The sequence below is a fragment of the Anopheles arabiensis genome, chromosome 2 (assembly GCF_016920715.1).
Source record: "Anopheles arabiensis isolate DONGOLA chromosome 2, AaraD3, whole genome shotgun sequence".
Taxonomy (NCBI): domain Eukaryota; kingdom Metazoa; phylum Arthropoda; class Insecta; order Diptera; family Culicidae; genus Anopheles; species Anopheles arabiensis.
The window spans coordinates 22,664,088-22,684,990 of record NC_053517.1 but is presented as its reverse complement, the minus strand read 5'-3'; the positions used below and the strand labels follow the sequence as shown (position 1 = coordinate 22,684,990).

The 20,903-nt window shown below is 46.9% G+C and overlaps 1 protein-coding gene across 1 annotated transcript in view; it reads left to right on the top strand.

Annotated features, from left to right (window-relative positions):
* The window catches only part of LOC120894584, a 57,602-nt gene that overhangs the window by 26,013 nt on the left and 10,686 nt on the right, over positions 1-20,903 (top strand). The window lies entirely within an intron of this gene.

Below are 20,903 nucleotides of genomic sequence, written 5' to 3'. Positions count from 1 at the left end.
TGAGAAGCGCGTGATTCTATCGGGAGGTAAAAAGGAGCAGCAGCAGTGGTAGTGGCAGCTCCAATGGTGACAATCACATTCGTAACGCTGCTCCGTGGATCCGGATCGGTATGCCACTCACGTACGTTACCAGTTCGCGGACAAGAACGGCAAGCGAATGGCATGCCCACGTGCTCACGACACGGTGTAAAGGAAAACACGCGACGCGAAGCTTTGATTCAAATCACACACAGGAGGACCACTCGTTTGCTCGTTTGCATCACGGAAAAGCGGTAAGCCTTCTGGTGGAAGGGATAAGAAGGTAGGCGAATGCCACGCCACGAGAATGACTAACGCGTTGACGTTATCGAATTTGGCTAATGAAAAATTTATTCAAATTAAAATTCATAACTACCAACCCACCAACAGCCAGTGAATGTGATTAACCGGCGTTGGTTTCCTTTTCTCGCGGAAAGGGTGCACACAAAGCCTAGGCTCTGGGTGCTTATTGTGCGCAAATCGGGCTAGATATTTCCGCGATAGGAATGCTTAGCAGCCGGTGGTGGTGGTGGTGGCGGTGGGATTCGTTCGAGAAGCGTTCCGAACGTTTCTTATGGCTGCGCTTTGTAGTTTTTACATAAGCTCTTCTCAAGACAACTTCCTCCAACTGGTGGCGGGGAGGGCGTTGGGTTGAATTCTTTGTCACCGCGCGACGACACTTTCCTGTCCTGCGAGCGGCAACGACGTGACGGCATATCCGTCAGGTGCAGATGGTCGCACGGTGGATGAGATTTATCGAGATTATTTCTCACGCCGGTGTGAATTTATTGGTTCGGAGGAATTCCGTTCGAACTTTAATCCAGATTGATGATGAGCCGGGGAAGGAGCTTGACAAGTTGGAAAATGAGTTCTGTATTATTTTCCAGCTGGTTTGCCTCTTTGACTACGACTTTTTCGCACGACAATAAAAGAAAAGAAAATCTCTTTTTCTAGTTTTCTAGAACTGGGAAATGATGAAATTATTGTGCAAACATTGTTATGCAAGCTTTGTTCATGGTAGGACATATTGATTTTTTTTATCTGGCACTACACCGGAAGATGGTTGCTATGAATAAATGTCCTTTGGCTCTTCTTATGAAACGATGGCAGATATTGGAAATACATAACAAGGAAATCAATTTTGCTCTTCTTTCCACTTCGTATGACACATATTCACCCACACACAAAAAACAGCTGCATCAAATTGTACTGCTAGTCAACACCATTTGCACCACGGACAATATTTTCCAATACCTTCCAATGGCACCTTACTGCGAAAACCTTTCGCCATAAAGAAAAAGGTCCCATCATTGCACTTGAATAAAAATAAACTTCCTTCGGGGGAAAATCAACACAAAAGCTCTGAAACGCCCTGACACGTGTCCGCACCACCGTTGCTTATGCTGTCTCCCCAGGTGCGGGCGATAACGACAATCGATGAGGAATTTCTCACACGAAAACAATTTCCTACGCTTTCGGGCGTTATGGGCCCCCGGACCGGGAGCCGAATGACACGCGGTACAGCAAGTGCAGAAAGTGAGCACACAAACAAGTCAACCTCGAAGCGGAATGTGTCATATGTTCCCTGTTTTTGCTTCCTGCACTGGGAGCGTGCGATTGGTCATCGGGTTTGGTAGGGAAGTCGGGGAGAGGAGGCTAATAATAATCCTATACCACAAGCCCTATGGCAATATGGTTGGCCGCTCGTGCTGCTATCGCCAGGATGCCACTAACGTGTTGGCACCAGGAAGCAAGATCTCCGTGCCATGCTGTAGGGGGGGTACCTTCCCGAATCTTGCTTTGTCACCTATCCCAAGACACGAGCACTGGCGAGTGATGTATGGTTGTGTCATGTATCATACGCTAGCGCTAGCGGGGCCGTTTTCTCGCTCGCCCGCCAGCGCCCCCGTTTCCTGCAGCAGCCGATGGTAATTTTGGCGTGAAGATGACAACATCATTATTTTCATATTATCATCCATGTGTTTGTGTGTGTGTGAGTGTGTGTTTATGTGTGATGACGATAGGGGTATCGTCACGCTTGCTACCTTGTCGGGTCGGACCACATCCTGACGTTTGCTTGGTTGGCATTGCACTGCATATGCAGCGTCAGGGCAGCAAAAACCGATGGATCATCAACTCAGGGGAGTCATTTTTTTATCTTCCCCTCACACTCTTGAGTTGCCAAAGGATAGCAAAAGCCCCTCCCGGAAGTGACGATGGTACGCTATCTGCCAGGAAAATACTTGAAGCAAGCATTCTGGAAGGGATAAAAATATTAACTTGCTCAATGCACATCGATGACACGGATAGACTGCTTCACCTGTGCCGTTCGATAACGATGAGAGGGATAATTGGATACAAACGAAGCATTAATAGAGTACGGCAGAGATGGTGGGGAGAGGTTAGAAGTCGATTGTTGAGCTATTTGAGGACGTGGAAATGGGTGAAGTGTGCTCGTTGGAAGGTGAAAAAAGAATAGCTAATTGTGGAGCTAATTATTTACAACGCAACGAACTCACTTATCCAGGATATGAAGATTCTTTATATGAAAGGCAGAAGTAGAAAAGGTTAAATAGTGCCTGTGGAATGGTGTTAATCATGTGCATTCTTTTTATTTCGAGACCACTTGTCCACCCTATCACTCGACGTATAGGTAAGTTAATTAAATTTTCCATGCATAGCGTTGTCTGCATACCTTGGATCCTTTTCTCAGGCAAGCTTAATTAGTTCCGAACACAAGCAGCGTATAATATTCTCCAGTTTTCCGCATGGCATTCAGTATGTTGCGCTATATCGCCACAATTCATAACGACCAGGCACGGTATCCGTCCACCGCATGTTGTATCTCGACAAAGTCCAACCATTTCAATCAAAACGTTCGTTTCCCATTTCACCCAAACCTCAAACATGTGCGAAGAAATAGCGAGAACAGCCCACAGCAGAAGACATTGTTTGTTTCTGATTTCGGCATGGCATGCGAACAAATAGGCACCCAGTCACAGTACCCCCAGCACACGCTTTACAGGCTCTGTACGTTGGAAAATATAACCACTTGCCCCGTGTGCATCGAAACTGAAGCGGTGCACAATCGACTCACAGATTGCATTGTTCGACCATTCGAGGACTGCGATGATTGTTCGGTTTCGCTCGGAAGTCGGATTGCAACCAACCCGTGTGGTGGCGTGTTCGATAAAGCTGGAGCTTTTTCGCAAGCACTGGAGCTCTTGACTTTCTGGCTTGGCCCCGTCTGACGTGTCATTTGTACAAACGCGATCCCGCGTGCCTGTTTGTGTGTGTTTATGGCAGTGTAGAAATGTAAAAGTATTTTATGAATTTGATCATTATGCAAACGTGAACGGGTGGAAGCTTCCTGCATGTTCGACATGGTGCTACCCGTGACCGTTTGCTGTTTGCCGTGGGTGAACGAGGAGGTGGCGGAATTTCAATTTCAATCTGACCGCAAGCGAATGGAGATTTGCTGCTAAACCTTCGGCTTCGGTTCAGCAAACGTACAACGTACCAGGTACGAATCGTATAATTCGATGCAATTGAGAGGATTTGGTTTGGATGGTTTGCTGGCGATTTTGGGGGAATTTTGGGAGGGACATTTTTATTCGGTCACACAGAGGCGCACATCACGTCGTTATGTTGAGTGTGTTTGGAAGTGTGTTTTTTATTGTTATTGTGTGTGTGCAGGATAATACATGAGCAGGATATTGAAGGATGCGAAGGAACAAGCGGACAATTTGTATTGCTGATGATGATTGGTACTTATTGAAAGTTTTCCATTTTTTCGTTGGGATTGTTCGAAATTAGCATTTTTATACGCTGTTGAACGAATCGTTAGACTTATAGACACTTCGATCGAGCAGACTACGTGATCTTCTTGTGGTTACGATGACGTGAGATCAAATTCCGTTTCTTCAGTTCTTATTTATTCTTTTCTTCATGCAAATTTAATGCTAAAACATAGGTTATGGAGAAAAAGTAGATTAAGTCTTCTAGCTTTTGACTGCATAGCAACAAATCCAATACTTTATCCACTACTCTACTATAGCACACATGCGCGCATGTGTAAAATAACTTACTAATGAAGTTTAGAGTTTGCCCTTTGTGAATGGCCCGGTGAAAGCCCACAATAAATCTCTCTCCAGCCCTTTACCACTCCGGCAAATGTTAAACGATCTTTCCCTTTTGTCGGCGTATCTGATAATGACAACCAGCGCCATTTATGTATCTCCGCTGCTTTTCTTCCCTTGTTCTCTCTCCCCAGAGCTTTCCCGTCTATTGTCCATAGGTAAAAGGCTAACCAAAGCCTCGCTACTAAATTCCCTTCCAAGGGCGGTTAGATACGAGCAGAGCTAATTATGTTTCCCCACGGACTGCTGGTGCGTGAACCAAAACTTTACCACGACACGTACGTGCGCGTGTGTGTTTTTGTGGCTAGAAAATGTGACCCGAACCCACGGGGCGTCTGGCGGTCGTACGTTTTCCGCTGTCCCCGGTGATACATTAAAGACAGGAGCCGCACACTGACGCGGTGTGGTTATTATCTTTCGCATTAGTGTATTCTTTGGAAACGACTCCGACAAGACTTCTTCCAGTGGGTAGCAAATTATTCACTCCGTTAGCTTAGCTAGACCGTTGCACCGCTCGTGATCCGTGAGCGTTCCGAATGGACCTCAAGGGATGGTGCCTTAGTTTGTGAGGGATAACTGGTCCCTGCGAACGGTAGGCCTAGCATATGATTGAGTGACAGATGATGCTTTTGTGTGTCTATATTTCTTCTCCGCCACGGAGTATGCTTCATAGCGAAAGCAGCAATAGAGACAATCAACAAACCATCCTGTGAGGGTGCAATGGAACGGAGCATCCTGGGTGCAAATGATTCTCCGTTTGCGCCCGTCGCCACTGTTTGAAAACAATTTAGAGCAACATTAACGCGTCCCCGGGTACGTTTGTGAATCGGGATGTGGCAGGATCAGCAATCGGGCTCGATCCGTCATCAGCCAGCGAGCCTACCGGCTGGCCGACAAGACTGGTAATAAATCACAGCAAATAGCTTTTGCCAGCCTCATAAATCTACGGCTTACGGATGCCGGAATTGCCTATCAAAGTAAGGTTGTGATACACACCTCTTCTCGTTGGTTCGGGTACGGCCGCCAGCGACCCCAGGAAGTCAGTCAACTTCCATCTTGATAAGGTACGGCACAGGGTGGTAGTGAAGAGGGAAAAAGGCACCGCGGAACATCTCTATCGCTCCCCGAACGCTGCCAGGGAGTATACACGGAGAGAGCGAATTGACACTTGAAAAGGGACCGGCTCTGTTTGAACCGTCCCAGGGCCTTCCGCTCGGACTGGCAAACGATTTTCATGTTTTGCCGGAATCGAACGAGTCGTAAGAGTCGGCTGATTTGTTCGACCACTGATGCATAAATTCTGCGTCCCTACAGCGTCCCTTGGCCTCCCACGGTGCTGGGCTTGATTGAGGTTAATCGAAACAAATGTGTGTTTTTGTGTGTGATTGGAATCGTAATTTGCACGCGGATTGGTCGTACGGTGACGAAGATGTATGCGTTGACGGTCTGATCTGAATTAGAAGAGGCAATCTTGGAAGGTGCGTGTTTGTCAGGTCCAATTCCCCAGATCTGAGAAGCCTTCAAGGGTGTTGTGAAGAGGTATGGAGCTGGATGATGGTAAGGGACTGCGATGCTCGGAATGATTGGTCTGGCGAAATCATCAAACTTCGATAATGCGTGTTTGTTTTCCTGAGCACGTACATTCCGAGCGAATGTTTCCTGAAATTTGGTTTCTAGCATACTGAGAAGGGAATTCGTAAATAAATCCTTTTCAAAGATAACGGTTTGCTTAATCTTTTATCATTAGAATTATTTTGTGTTTTAACAACTATTTTTAAAAGCCCAAATCGACATCCGTAAGCTTGTTTGGATGATGCAAAACAAGCAAATCTCTTTCCCAAACGCTAACGAACACCTCTTAAAGCCTTTTCAATCCAAATTAATCGATACACAGAGGTCACACGGCACAGAGACGAAGGTCCTGTAAGCACACCGCTCGCGCCATTTGCCCCTTTTTTCATTCATCCATTAGCTAGCGGGTCCAAGAATCGCTTCGCCACTATCGCTGCGCTAGCAAATGGAGTAGCTTTCATCAAATATTTATCGAAATACTTGAGGAAATATACCTCCCTTCCAGCGTTCAACCATCCACCACTACCGGATGTGGCAAAGGCAGAAGCTTAAGCTCCCACCAATGCCTACGGTTTACTTTGCGGGTATAAGAGGCCTTCGAAACCGAAACGATTGATCGGCGGTGATATGAACTTGTGGCCTAGCGACCGAAGGATCCCTCTCCTCATCAAGGCTTAGGGTGTGAACGATTCGATTTGCTAACTTTCATCTTTTCAGCCACTTTCCATGGTTAGCCCCCCCCCCCCACACACACACCTCCTGAAGTTGGTTGACCATTTGCTTTAGTCGTTCGGTGCTGCTGCCGCTGCTTAAGTGCTACACTCGATGGACTATGCACAGTCAACATTTGCGCCCGTGCTTAGTAAGGGGAAGAGCTGAAGGATCTCCAGCAAAAGGATACTAAAGGCATTTCTGGTCGGAAGTGCTTCCCAGGGGAAGATGAATTGTTGAATTGGTGACCAGAGGGCGCGTGACGATCGAGAGGGGAGAACATTTTCGAAAGATAGATAACTCGTGGACTGGTGTTGATTGATGAGCTCGTTTTCCGGAGCAGTCTGTTTGGCAGGTTTGGCCCGTGCCATTGGTTTGGAATGATTTTTGAGATAACTTTATTATAAAAAGAAGACGCATCGCACGCTCGCAAAAGGAAAAAAAGCGATTGTAATTGATTCAGTAAAATGTTGCATTCCATTCGCCATGGAAAGGAAGAAAGTGAAGCTCAGGTGTGGTTAAAATTTTAATCTATGCAGACATTTTTCACCCAAAGAAGACACCAAACCGGGGGGTAAACTTTAAGGTCACAGCCATAAACTGTAATGGGAGCATCCCTTTTCACACCATACTAGGCCATATATCAAACCCACTTACCACCGACCGAGTCTCCAGGGGGGCTTATCGCACTGACACTGCTGGGCATGTTGTGTCGTTGTACGTTTGCCGGCCAAGGATGACACACTGTCCATGGGCGAGACACGTCCCGTACCCACTCGAACTTTCAGGTTGATTAGGGTTTTATAGTGCTCGAGATAAAAGTCTTGTGCCTTGCGGTCGTAGTCTCCAACATTTTGGCACGCAAAGCGAGAGGCAACACCACAGAAAATTGGTGCCGTTCGTTTTTGAACCGATAGTTTGTGGCTGTCGACAAAGCTTCCTTTGCACCACGAGGAGATGTTACGCATGGGGTGGGTATACTAGCGCAGTACGGCCAGTACGCAACCGATGTGTTTCCGGGATGGGTTTTGTTGGTCGGAGTCAAAATCGAACGCAGCCGATACCGAATCGATCGGTGTCATTTAGTGCTTGCTATCGTTTTGCTAGTGTGTCATACTGGTGTGCCCAGCTAGCATTTTTTGGGTGTGTTCTGTGTTACTTGAGACAGGAGAGCATTGAAGCATGAGAGGGCTTTTCGTTGACCTTTACAGCAAGTGGAATGATTTAAAACCGAAATGGAATCTCTCCCCGAGTCCTTCAACGGTGCTCTTAACGGGCGGGTTCTAGTGGACTTTTAACTGGCAATTATAAAGCAAACCATCCGATACTTCAAAAGCAAAGCGATCATAAAAACTCATCATTATAAAAATCCTCCTCATTTAATGAACCTCCCAAACTCGATCGCCCGAGTGCTTTATGGATGAAATTGCAGCAGCGGTTTTTTGGGATGAAATAATTAAAAGCGATTTTTTCCCCCATGTTGGGTTGGGCTTACCTTCACTCATAACCCTCACCAAGGGCGTTGTAATATGGGAAAGGTGCCCGCACGATTGTTAATATTTAAACACACTTTATCAAGCGCTCGGGTGTTGTGTTATGAAAAGTTCAAGGTTGTGGTAAAGTTTTACCGGTGCCCGAAACCCATGCCCCGAGATCATCCACAACCCATCCCCAATGGCAATGCACCTATCCACCCGTTGGTGCACCGAGCTGTGGAACTGCCTATCCCTTTCACCATTTCGTTTGTATATCATTTTATCTGATATGTGATGGTGTGCTTGTTTCTGTTTTATTATATTATAATAACGAGAGAAGAGAAAAAACATACATCCAGGCACCAGGCATGGCAACGGCCAGGATTCGGAGCATTCGAAACTGCCGAGGTGGGTGTATTTTTGTACGTACCGGCAAAATGTTTTACATACCAAAACCGAATGCTCCCCAGTGGGTAGGTGTGTTGAAAGTGGAGGCCAGGCTTTTCCTGTGCAGGCGAGGGGTGGGACCTGTGAAAAGATGAGCTGTGAATCCATCTGAACTGTTGCCCGGCATGCTGTCGGGATGCTTCCGCTTCGCTTGATGCTTTTCGAGCAAAATCAAATTCTCATGCTCACGGTGCGAGCTGTCCCGGCGCAAAGCTTTTCCATTGCTTTTGGCCCCGTTTTTTACCCGTCACTGCGTCTCTCATGGCACGCCTCCGTCTCCGTGGATGATGGAAAGTTTGTCGGAATGATGTATTTCCCCCCCAGTCCGCTGTCGAGGGCTCGGGGTTGGCTTCGGAGTTTGGTTTTGGGCCCTTGTCCGGACTCGGAGCCCAATGCCGAATGCACAAATCGTCCGGGGAACTTGAACGTACTAAATCTTCCGGAACGCAAAGCGGCATTGAAAGAAATTAAGTGAGCAAGCGAACCGGAAGACAACATAGCGAACAAATCCACACAAACACACGCACACACAGACACTCACAAGCAAGTGATTGTTTCATTTAATATACTGCATAATTTGTGTTATTGCGCCAGTCACAGGAAGGTTGATTTAGCGTGGGTAAGACTCCAAATAGGGGGGAAGGAAAAAAGTTTTTTCGGCGCTTGGAGGAATGGAAAATGCCACAGAGAGAGAGAGGAAGATATTGAAACAGACAGTGAGAGAGAAGGAAAAAACAGAATATTCAGGATAGCACTTGCCAACAGACGACAGTGCAAGGTAACGCGCCAGCAAGGGTGGGTCGGTTGTGTGCGCATTGTTTTTTCGGCATTAAATGTACGATTCGTGGAATGATGAGGACGATGATAGAACGAGACACCACCGGGTGGACTCGGTTGGAGGGAAAGTAAAAATATGGAAACAACCAGCTACAACCAGCAGAAATGGCGTGGAGACCACCAAACCACCGCACAGAACGGGGCGCGTCGCAACGTGGAAAAGGGAAAAAGTTCAAACTGACGAGAGTGATGATGAAAGTTTGTGACAGATTTTTAATTGAAAAACTGTGGTTATATCACCAAAGACAAAGGGGGAGGTGGGAAGGACAAACGACCGCCGGTCGGTGTGATTTGTGAGCGACGAGTTTGGGGCGGGGAGGCCGAGTTCGAGTGGTTCGTGCGAGAAAAAGTTAGCCATTTTGACAATTGAAGATTGAATGTGTTTGAAGGTGTGTTTTGCGGGTTTTGGTTTTCACCAAACAATTGCACACACACACACACACACTGACAAACAAATGTATAGGATGGCTGAATAACATTCTAAAACAAATGGTTTGGGAGGTGAATTCCCGTCCGCAAGCTCAACAATGTCTATTGCAGACATAGAGAAAGCGGGAAGTTTTGCGATTGGAATTTCGTTTGATTGACATCAAAAGTTTGCCAAACAGGAGGCAGCAAAAAAGACCGATGATAGCAAGGAAAGAAATAGTTGACCAAAGTATGCCGCACGAAATGTCCTCAACATTGAAAGACAAAGCGTTCGTCGGGTATCAATCAAGGACATGCTCAGCACAGAATGTTCTAATGTTACCCAAAATCCTGTAACGCCGTCTGGTAAGTTTCGCACTGCCCAATTCTTCGAAGCCACTTTCAATTTCCGCCCAAACAGCTTCGGCAAGGAAAAGAAAAAAACCTCTGCTGCAACAAAGACCATTGTTGATTATGTCAGAAGTTAACTAGTTTCGCTCGCGTGAAATCGTCCCCCGTACGCCCGCGTGGTAGGTAATTTATTCCGTGCGACCATGGAAGCATGACGGGCCGAAATGAATATTTCATTGCAAACGACACGCCCGGCCCGGGAAGTCATCTGCCTAAATGCTGCCAACACTCTTGCTGCCGTAGAACAAGCCGACCGGCCGGGCGACCGTCAGACGTCAGACGGCAAGCCAGAGCTGCTCGGGACCCGTATATCGAATCTTAAACGCACCTGAATAAAGATGAAGAATTCGCTTATCAGAAGGGGGCAGCTGCTGTTGTTATCGTGCGGTGTGCTGGGACGTGCGATCGCTTACATCTTCTTCGGTTTTTTGGGCAAGCTTTAAAGCACACTTTGTTTTGTCGCACCTAACCCCTTTCGGCGGCATGTCAAAGGGGAAATTGTTTAAATGGTTTGAATTTTGTCCGTGCTCCCAGCCCGAAGCCAGCTCGAAGGTATACCGTGACGCAACAATCGTGCGTTTCGCGACGTCGGTGCGGTGTCGATGGGAGCTTTTAGCGAGAATTTCACAGCTTGATGATGATCGCAACAGCCAGCCAGCCAGCCAGCTCGGCCATGCGGGATTGTTTTAATGGCCGGAACGGAGCGCACGATGCGAGAAAGTCATTAGCCGTGGTGGCGGTTCCCTTGTGGATTCCTCGCTAGCGTGGCTCCTCCGGTTCCAGGATATTATGATATAGCATTCGCACACATCTCGAGCGTATGTATAAATCGTGGCATGAAATTCTCACACGCTCCGCTTGGTACGCGTACGGCCCCTCCGGAAGGGGCTTTCCTCAATCGGGGCAATTACGGTACGCTGGCAGCACCAACCGGGGGCCTGCGTCTGCGATGATGTACGAGAGTTTTGCCGACGCCGTAGAGCGAAAAGATTAATCATCGTTTGCTTGCCGAAGGATTGCCGCCGCCCTTTGCTCAGCGCGTCCCGGATTGAAGGAAGGGTAATGGTGTGCGTTAGCTTACACGCTGGGAAGTTGTGCGAATTTTCAGCCAGCGAGACCGAGCAGAGTGTAGCAACGTTCATTAAAGTGGGTTCGTGTCTTAAGCTAAAAGATCTTCATCTTTCTGTTTGTGTGTGTGTGTGTGTGCCTTTCTCTCTGGCACTATCGAAGGACGTCAGACTCGATCAGCTGAAGCATTCGTCTTGCTCCGGGTGTCTTGGCCAGGGGCTGCAAGGTAGACACATTGACGTTGTAATCTGAATGTTTGCCTGAATAATTGATTGTTCTCTCGGTACCTCCCGTTAGAAACAAGCTGACAGAAAGGCTGGCAGCTCTGAGAACGTAGGACACACCAGCGTCAACATTCAGGATGGGCGTTTTGCCTGTGCGTGTGTGTGTATGTGCCTTGATGGTTGATTTCAAAAGACATCCTTTTTTGAAGAGTAATGTAATACACGTCCTACATACTGCAAGAGAGAGAGAAAAAAAACGAAAGCTTTCAATGCTGCTGCTCGTATCTCTTCCATCTGCCGTCCGTCTGTGATAACGTGTCAGTTGGCTTAAGAGCAGCACTCTGCGAAGAAATGGCAACACACACACACCCACCACTGACAGCATTCACTGCTGTCAAGTGCCAAAGACACACTCGAAAAACAATGTAACGAGCACGTGGACCGAACTGGTAGCCCCGTGTAAGTGTGTGTGTGTGCGGGTAAGAGGAAGTTGTGGTTTTACACAACAGTAAATAGCTGTAATTTTTCGCGACTTTCCAGTGTACACACACACACACGCAGCGCGCCACGATGGATTGCTGCCATCCTTATTGAAGAAAAACCGTCCGGGACGGCAAGGAGGACAGTGGGGCGGTACCATTTTCTGCAGGTGAAAGACCCACTTCAAGTGAGCAACAATGGAAGAAAGTCGTTGGGCTAGTTGAAGGAACCGCCCGGCACAAAAGCCTGTTTGCCTGTGATGGGGCTCGGAAGGATGGCGTTTCCGAATGAACGCACCGGATGAAAGGGCTGTCGATGGGGAGGGGGAGTTGTTTGAGACTGTGTTTGCCGGTGGCTTTACATAATGCTAAGGGCCAAAAGAAGGGAGATTTTCTTTGTGGGATGGCGCATGAAGCAGGAAGTTACGCGAGTTCCTCTCCACACTGCAGGCAGGAGGTTTTCTTACCACCCCCCGCAACTGCGGGATGTTCAGGAATGTTCATAAAACATACGACAAAGTGGTATGAAAATGGGGAATGGAACTTGTTTAAAATTCTGGCAAATAAAGAAAGTGATGTGAAGCATTATGGGTTGCCTTTCTGTTGTGCTGCCGGCTTTCACCGTTGTTGCTTTCTTTGTAACAAAAGCTCCGGCCGGGAACTGGTGCGCTACTGGCCCTGTCGGGTGAGACCGGTTCCGGATGTGTCACCGGGGAGGCGTTTGGCCGCGTTTGACGATCGCACGCCATTGACTTTTGCGCAAAGCGGATGGGTCCCTTTTCACTTGTCACTGTAGACAACTCAATGTATAGGTATCGGTAGAGTGTTCAGCCAGAGAGTAGTGTAAAAATTTAAATTTATGCACAAGCTCTGGCAGCCTGCGTCAAAATTGTGGCGAAACAAACAATGGGGCAAGCTTGGCATGCCGACAAGCGGAGCTTCTTGCGGAGCAAGTAAAACGAAGAAGCTTTCCTGTAACTGTAACGCAAATAAGGGCCGGCAAAAAGCAAGAATAATAGACATTGGTCCAGTGGGCAGACCTTACTTTGGGAGAAGAATATAGTTATAAGGTTTCGGGAGAAAACCGATATCACGGCCCTTATTCTCCCTCGCAACGATCGCCGATTGCGGGAAGCTTGTATCGATAAAATTTTACTACACAATCATGTAACTAACAAAAAAAACCCCTTAACGGTGCTTTTAATGGGAATGTGTAGCAACCTGACACGTTACGGGTTGGTTCGAACGCCGTCCAAAAAAAGCTCCTAGAAGCAGTCTATAATAATGGACGGATGGGGGCAGGGTTTTGGGGTTTTTTCCTCCCATTGTTCGTTGGCGGTGAAAAATCAACCCCAAACCCTACAACTTTGACGTGGGTGAACGGGTTTCACATCACCGAAGAATGCTGAATGGCGTGAAAAATGTTCCCCTTCCTCCTCTGCTGAATGCCCCCGAACCCAAGGGATGCCACACCCAGGGCAGGATTCCTTCGCAGGCGAACCCTTTTTTTCGTTCTTAATTTACTAACTAAAAGTGTGGCGGGAACAGACAAAAGCGTAGCGGAGGGCGGAGGGAGGGGAGGGGGGAGTGCGATAGAGGTTGTTGCTGTTGGCCGACCACGATAATGATGGTGGTGGTCGAGGTGGCAAATAAAGCAACAACACCAAATACAAAACGCCATTAATGGATGTGAAAATGGGAAACGCGTAACGTACACCGCCAACCGTGGGGAGGAACCGACCGGTAGCTACCCCGTTCTGCCGTGTTGGAGAAGGAGAGGGGGAACGAGAAGGGTCATTTAAAGGAATGAAATGCTTTGGGCTCAGTGGTGGTTGGTTCTGTGACCGCTTTGTGTAGAAACTCATCTGATAAAGTAGTTGTGGAAAAGAATATTTTATAGAAAGCTTTGTTTTTATTCTCTATGATATGAAAGTAACAAGAATTTACAATATGGGTTTTGAGTAAGATCATAAAATAATGCACCATATACATATACACCTCATTATCCTAACAATTGAACACTTTTTTTAGCATACATTGAGGCGTTGTTCAAGCACATTACTTTCTGTGCATGACGTGTTGCATACCAGCAGGCGTTTGTATCGTTTTCATGCCGTTTTCGAATAATCTTTCAGCAAGTTGAAACTGTTTTTACATTCGCCTGGAAATTGCCACCCCATTTTCCAACCACTTCACACTAAAATCACACACACACCACTCTCAAATTAATCTTTTTCCACAATTTGCCACAAGTGAAATCGCAAGCATCACTTGCATACGCCACCGGAGCAATTCTCCATCTGTTGCCAGAGAAGCGGCAGCCTTCGCCTTAGTTTGCTTTTTAGAGGCTGTTGCATTAATTGAAAGTACACACATGCAGGGCAGACTTTCCTCCCGGGGTGTATAAAGCGGATTTGCCCTGCCAGCTTCGACCAGATTCACTTTTCAATGCTCGTATTTTAAATCCTCGCCGGCTGCCTCGCCTCGCAGCGAAGCAGAAATTGAATCGAGACTGCTGTGAAAGTGAAACGGAGGAAAATGCCGGAAAATGGTTTCAGAATCTTTCCGAATCCTCCGGAACTCTGGGCGGTAGGAATGTGTTTCTTTGGATTTCGTGTGGGTCTTAAAATGGGAATGTGATGAAACCGGTGCGCTGAAACCGGTGGTTTGAGGTAAGGAAAACAATTTTCATTCATCCATTGCTCCATCCAGATAGATCGGTGTATGGTTGGAGGCTTAGCCGCACTGGAGCTGCTCTGCTGCGGCTGTATTACGAGCGTTGCCACTGACGACATCACCGCTGTCGACAGGGCTTTTGCAGGGCGCTGTTCGGCTTACGGATCGCATACGGAGTAAACATAAATTTTGATGTAAACAAATAAAGTACGTAATCCATTTTGTATGCCTCAGTGGTGCGAGTACAGGGAAGCGAAGGTGGAGGTTCTCGACCCATGCAAACAACCTGCCCGAAATCTGCCCACCCTATGGCAGCCCCGGAATGGGGCCTGCACGTGCTTCGAATGTTCACTGCCATAACGCTACTCCATATGTGTGTGTGTGTATGGGACAACATTTTCGCAACATTCGGCGTTTTGTGGAGTGAAGGACGATGACGTGTTTTGGCGCATCGGCTCAAAGCCTAAGCCCAGCAATGGTGGGTACTTGAACCAATATTTACCGCCGCATTTCGAACACCTTTTGCAGGGCGCGCGCAAGGATACGGGATTGCTCCTGAACCGTCCCAACCGGGTGATGTTTACGATCATACCAACCGTTCGCCCGTAGGGAGTAAATATAGTTCCCCGCCGCTCGGACACACCATGTGTCCATGTGGTGATGTGTGATAACAATAGTAAGCTTGTCCTGGAATGTGGCGCAACAGCAGCTCGGCGGCAGCTTTTCCGCTGATGATCAGTCACGCGTTTTCTGATCCATTTCCGATTTTGGCCGCAGCAAAGGAATGTTATTGCGTTCTTGGTGAACGTGTAACACATTTTATCCTCTCATCTGTGCCCTTAACACTTGTGCTGGGCTATGCGTGCCGATCGTTGGAAACAGGTAGCGCACAGAGCACGAAACACGAGCTCTGTAATGGCGCTTTTATCAACGTTCCGTGACGGGCGTCGTCTAGCGGGCGGAAGAAGCTTGTATTGATTTTTCTTGATCAAGCGGCAAGGCAGCAGCGGCAGCAACACGACATTTGCACTACATGCCATGCGTAATTGTCCATAAAAGAAGCATTCCGTGGATGGTTTTGCTTCGCTGCGTGCATGTCGAGTGGAAAAATTAAACTTTTCTACCAGAACCGAAACCGTGCCGTTGCGGTTTTCTAAGAAGTGCGAGAACGTTTTCTTGTTCGTTCTACTTCGAACTCTTTGTAAAAACATGTTGAAAGGACATTTATTTCTTGGCTTATACAAATTATGTCTTTGTAAAACAATCAATGCATAGAAACCTTATTCGCCTGTATGTATGCAAGCTACATGACTACAGCAAACTTTTAAGCTTCTTGTTCATCTCTAACAAGATATAAACGTCGAGTTGAGCAACAATTGTAGCAATATTAGAAGAAAAAATTGGAATTACAGCTACTTTCACGATTGTATACATCACTAAACTGTTACTTAGCTAATTTCCTTCGATTACTTCCTTCAAAGGCAAACCTAATTATTCCACACTCTTTACGGCTCGGTTTCATATTAAACCATCAAACGGGCGTCAATAATTCAGCAAAGACGAGCCAGTCCCCGAGAATTATTTACTAGCTCCTTGAACAAGTCAGCACAACCGACAAAGCTTCTTAACCTTCCCCCAAACCAGGTTACCCTCGGCCGCTTAACCTACTGCTTCTCGCCCTTCAAGGCCCAATGTCTGGACGTGAGAAACCGTTTCGCTCGTTTCAATCGATCGCGTTTTCCGACAACCGACAGCAACAACACCGGTTGGCATTTGGTCCGTTCCCACCCCTACCCCCCCGCAAGGCCTGTTGACCTCGGAACCGATATAAAATGCTTCATAATGATGTCATAAATCTCCATAAAAGTTCGGCTTCATAAAATTCATCTCATCCCTTTCGAGGCTCCTCAAAGCCTCAAGGACAGTGCGTTTAGGGAGCAGCGGGGTGGGGGGAAAGCTGGAAAGCTTTTGGCGAAAAGAAAGTGGCTTTGCGCGTGGCCTAGTTGGCGGTAGAACGGTCAGCGGTGGAACGCTCGGCGGGCGGGCTTGGCCAGACCTTACAGTCAATATCATTTCACATTCAGCGTGACGCCGTTAGAAGCTGGCGAACAGTTTGAAGTGGAGCACTAAAAAAAAGGAAACACTCCACCCCTCAAAGGGTGGATTACGTCGATGAAAGAAACGCGTTTCTTTCCAGCGTTTCATAATACAGTACAGTTTGGAGTATAGTTTTGAACAATAGTTTCCGCTTCAAATTAGCTGTTTGGTTAGCGCGTTGAAGATGACTGGACGAGACAAAGCTAGCTAGCTTCACGTAGATATGCTTCCAAATCACGTCTCGAGACGCATCGGAAATGCGCATCGTTGAGTAATTGACGTGCGTGTTCACGTGCTGTAGGACACAATCGAGATGTCTATTGAATTTCGAATTGCGCAAAACAATGTCCTGCGGATCGGAACTGACAGCAAGCAACATGTCCGACGATGCTGCTAAGGTACATTAACAGAAAACAGACGTCGGATATAGCCGGTGTCGGTGTAGGCAAAAGGAGATGCATTTAGACGGTTGTCTCGTATCGTATAATTTATCCCACCGCCTACCGTACAGCACACGATCCGGTCGTTTGATGAATGCGTACGTTTCGAGGACGGTTAGCCACGCGAACGTATCGTAGCGCTAGTTACTCGTTTGCGTATCTTCGAAAAACTCGAACCATCTCGTACGACATGTAAACAGTAATAAACGTTTGTCAATGATCGTACTGCCATGCACGGTCGTACTCGTTCGGTCCCAACGAAGGTCTCTGCATCGCACCGAACGTTGAAGGCCTATAATCTGGAGGGCCATAAACGGTGCCCGGGAATGGATGCCAGGCGCACGTGTGCGCATTCCCGCATTCCCCCCTGGTAATGTTAAGTGATTGGCGTTCTGGCATCGCCCGTCATCTGTGTGTGTCTTCAATTTAAAATACACATCAACAGCTTCACCTTTCCGACACGGTGGGAGGCTTTTTTTACGACCCGCCCCACTTTTATGACACCACCAGCAGGAGCGTGTTGGATGAGCTTTGGGAAAATTAAACCATTTTAGTTTGTGAAATAAAAAAAGGAACGCACAGAAACGGACACCTCACATAGGCCCCAAAGTGGGAGGATATTTCTAACCATTGAGCCCTAATCGACATGAATTACCATCTCCAAAGGCCGTCCGCACGCGGCTCGGATTTGCTGCTCGTTAGGTGTGGAGAGCCTTCCGGCAGGAGGCAGGGTTAATGGTTAGGGGATTATCCCTTCGCTTCAAAACATTGATGTCATAATTGAATTTTTTAGTAGCCATTGCCACGTTTGGAACCGGCGTTTGCTGTAGACGCTAGACTTTGTTATGAGAAATGAAAACAAATTGGAAACCCTGAAGGGAAACGATAACGGTGCGGAATTAGATTCATTGCTGATTCGTTGTGCGGCTTAAAGCTCCCAGCTAGGTAATAATTGATCCCATTAGCAGGCGTGTTTTAGGTAAGCCTGAGGTGAAGATGCGTCGAAAACCACTCCAGTACTTGTGTATGGATGTTTTGCTTCACACAGTTGAGCTGCGGCTCATAAATTGCTTAAATCTCTTTCGCACAACAGTCTCCCGCCCAAGCCAGCCGAGATTCATTTGCCCATTTGTTGTCGTTAAACTGTTTTATGCTCACCGCATAACACAAAGATTAAACAGCGGGCGAAAGAAAAACACAGTGTCACACACACACCGAAGGCCAATTCCATTTTTCGGGCCATTCTTTCGAGAGCGATTTCGGCAACTGAAAGTATCTTATTTTCCCATAAAAAGGGACGCACAGTACCTGTGGAAACACGCGGCAAAAGTGACCCTGAACACACACAATGTTGACAAATTTACGACTTACTTGGGTTCCAACCGCTTTCCGCCCCACAAAAGGTCCTTAAACATAACCAGATTAGCCTAAGCTGGACGCGAAGGTTACCGCCGGTGGTGCCGATGGGGGACATGCGGGAAGCGAAAGATTCTTTCCTCCCTAATCGGATTTGTTGCGTGGGATCAATGGTGGAATTGGTCCCAGTGGAGTTCGGGGGTTGAATTCCCCTTTTTCTTGATAAACTTTTTTAAAAGCTCCGAAAAAAGAATGCATGTAATTCGACGTTTCTGGAAGGCAAAAAAGGGAATGCCGTTTTTTGGGTAATTTTTCATGTACGGAATTCGTTGGATCGTTGGAGGGCGCGGCTTATCATACCGAACGCTGAAACAATATGCACGGGTCAATGTTTATCGGTAAAGGACTTCAGCAACACAAAAAATACAAGAAGGAACTTTGCATCACTTGGAAGTTATCAGATCGACTACAGATTGAGATTATTTAAAATGTCATGATTTGCACAAGTTTACGAACGTTTGCGTAATGGCTTATCGATCTGTTTGACCTTGATCTGTTAAGAATGCTCAGCCCTAGCGAAACCAAACGAGTGAAGTAAATTTCCGCCCTTTCGCTGCCAATTTTCCTCCCCCAGTTTTGCGTGTTGATTTTAGCAAGCCAACGGACTGAAAGGTTTTAACCTTTCCGGCGGGGTTTACTTTTTATCCTTGCTTTCTTCCCTCTTCAGCAAAGTGACCCACTGACAACTCCTGCGTCGCCGCCGTTCGCCCGAAAGTTTGCCCTTATGGTAGAAGAAATTAAAATTTTACCCACGATGCTGCTGGTTCTTTGCCCTATGGCTGGTTTGGATCCTTTCAACCATCCACCCCGAACACGGACGACATCGAATCCATTGATCCACAAACGATGGACTTTCGGTCGTTCGGTGTTTGGTGCCGATGTCTCTGGACGCCGCTTGGGAACATATTTTTGACCACCAGCACCAGAGCTCGAGGGAAATTAGATTAGCTTTTTCCTTTCGTCGTGTGCACCACCACACGGCAGTGACCGTGTACCGACACGGGGGGAAGGTTGATTTAAACCATTCGATACCGGACACTACACTGCCCCAAGCGAGAGCAAGAGATCTTGGCAGCTAGATGGCAGAAAGCTTGGGAAAGAAGCTTGATTTCAATATAGATTAAATTTTGAACCAAGCTATTTTATTGGCTCCAGGTCCGACCCGACCCGGCTGGACCAGGTCCGTAGCGCTGCTGAAACAAAAGGTGTGCAAATGAATGGGGCCAAGGTAGACATTAACTTGTGTAACTTTACACCCGCCGTTTTTGGGGGATGGTCCGTGTCATTGGCTTTAGGGTCGATCCTGGCACCCGGGTGCCCAAAGCGAAGAGCTAATGAAGTGAACCATTCTGCTAGAGTGAAATGAAATTTTCATTTGATCCTTGTAGATCTTTTACTGTGCGCAATCTAGAATGTATGTGGCTTAATATAGCAGCAAGGCATGTGTAGAGAGGTGAAATGCACAGAAGATGAAACAAAAAAAAAAACAACCCCAGCAATAAAACCAAAACCATATGACCTCATGTAATCTTTCGCCGAACGGGCGCAAGTGGAACATTAGATACGAACAGTGCACAGGAAAAAAAGTTAGTGATTTAAGAGTGCCCATCAAATCTCTTGAAGCAGGAACTGTGTGTGTGTGTTTGTATGCCGTACGATGGTGCGAGCCGATTAAATCCTTCAAACACAAATATGACCCAGTGTGGGCGTGTGTGGGAGAACGTTGTAAAATGATCGTACAACGTGGACAAGGATTTTTGGTGTGCGGACGGTTTTTTTTTGAGTTGTTAGAAAATTGCGAACAAACAGAAGAGAAAGTAGGAATAAAAGAGAGATGTAGAGAGACAGAGTGACCATAAAAGATTTATTTCACGAGAAGCCACTTTTATGACCGAAGAAGATTAAACAGTGTGTACCGCATCCAACTCACACTGCGCGTGTTGCGTGTTTGCTTGAGGTGGCGCTATTAAGAGAGGAAAGCATTTTTTGTGTTTTTGTGAACCGAAAAAACAAGACAAACTTTGGCAGAGATGTTATTCTTGTAAGATTACGTTCGGTCTCATTAGATTTTATTTGTTTTTCGTTTAATATTTAATTGGGTTTGTGCGACAGCGATACAGCCCACTGTGCGGCATCCTGGTCACGGCACCAGAACAATTATTGGACTATGTTTTATCTCACTAAACCATGCGATGCAATTCTGCCAAATTAATGCTTTTCATTTCCCATACATTCCCAGACACTGTTACAAACAACTAAAGAAGAACACAAAAGTAGCACACTCATACACAAACACTCACAAACACAAATCAAAACCCTAGACATTGACGAGCAATTTGCCGGTACAATCGATGTTTGAATTGCTTTTCCACAGACCTTCTTCAATCGTTTTATGGAGCTGCTCCACTGTACCGAAGCACAGCAATCGCACCCAACACCCAATGGAAATGGAAATCAATCAATTTTCCGTACAACACACCATTTA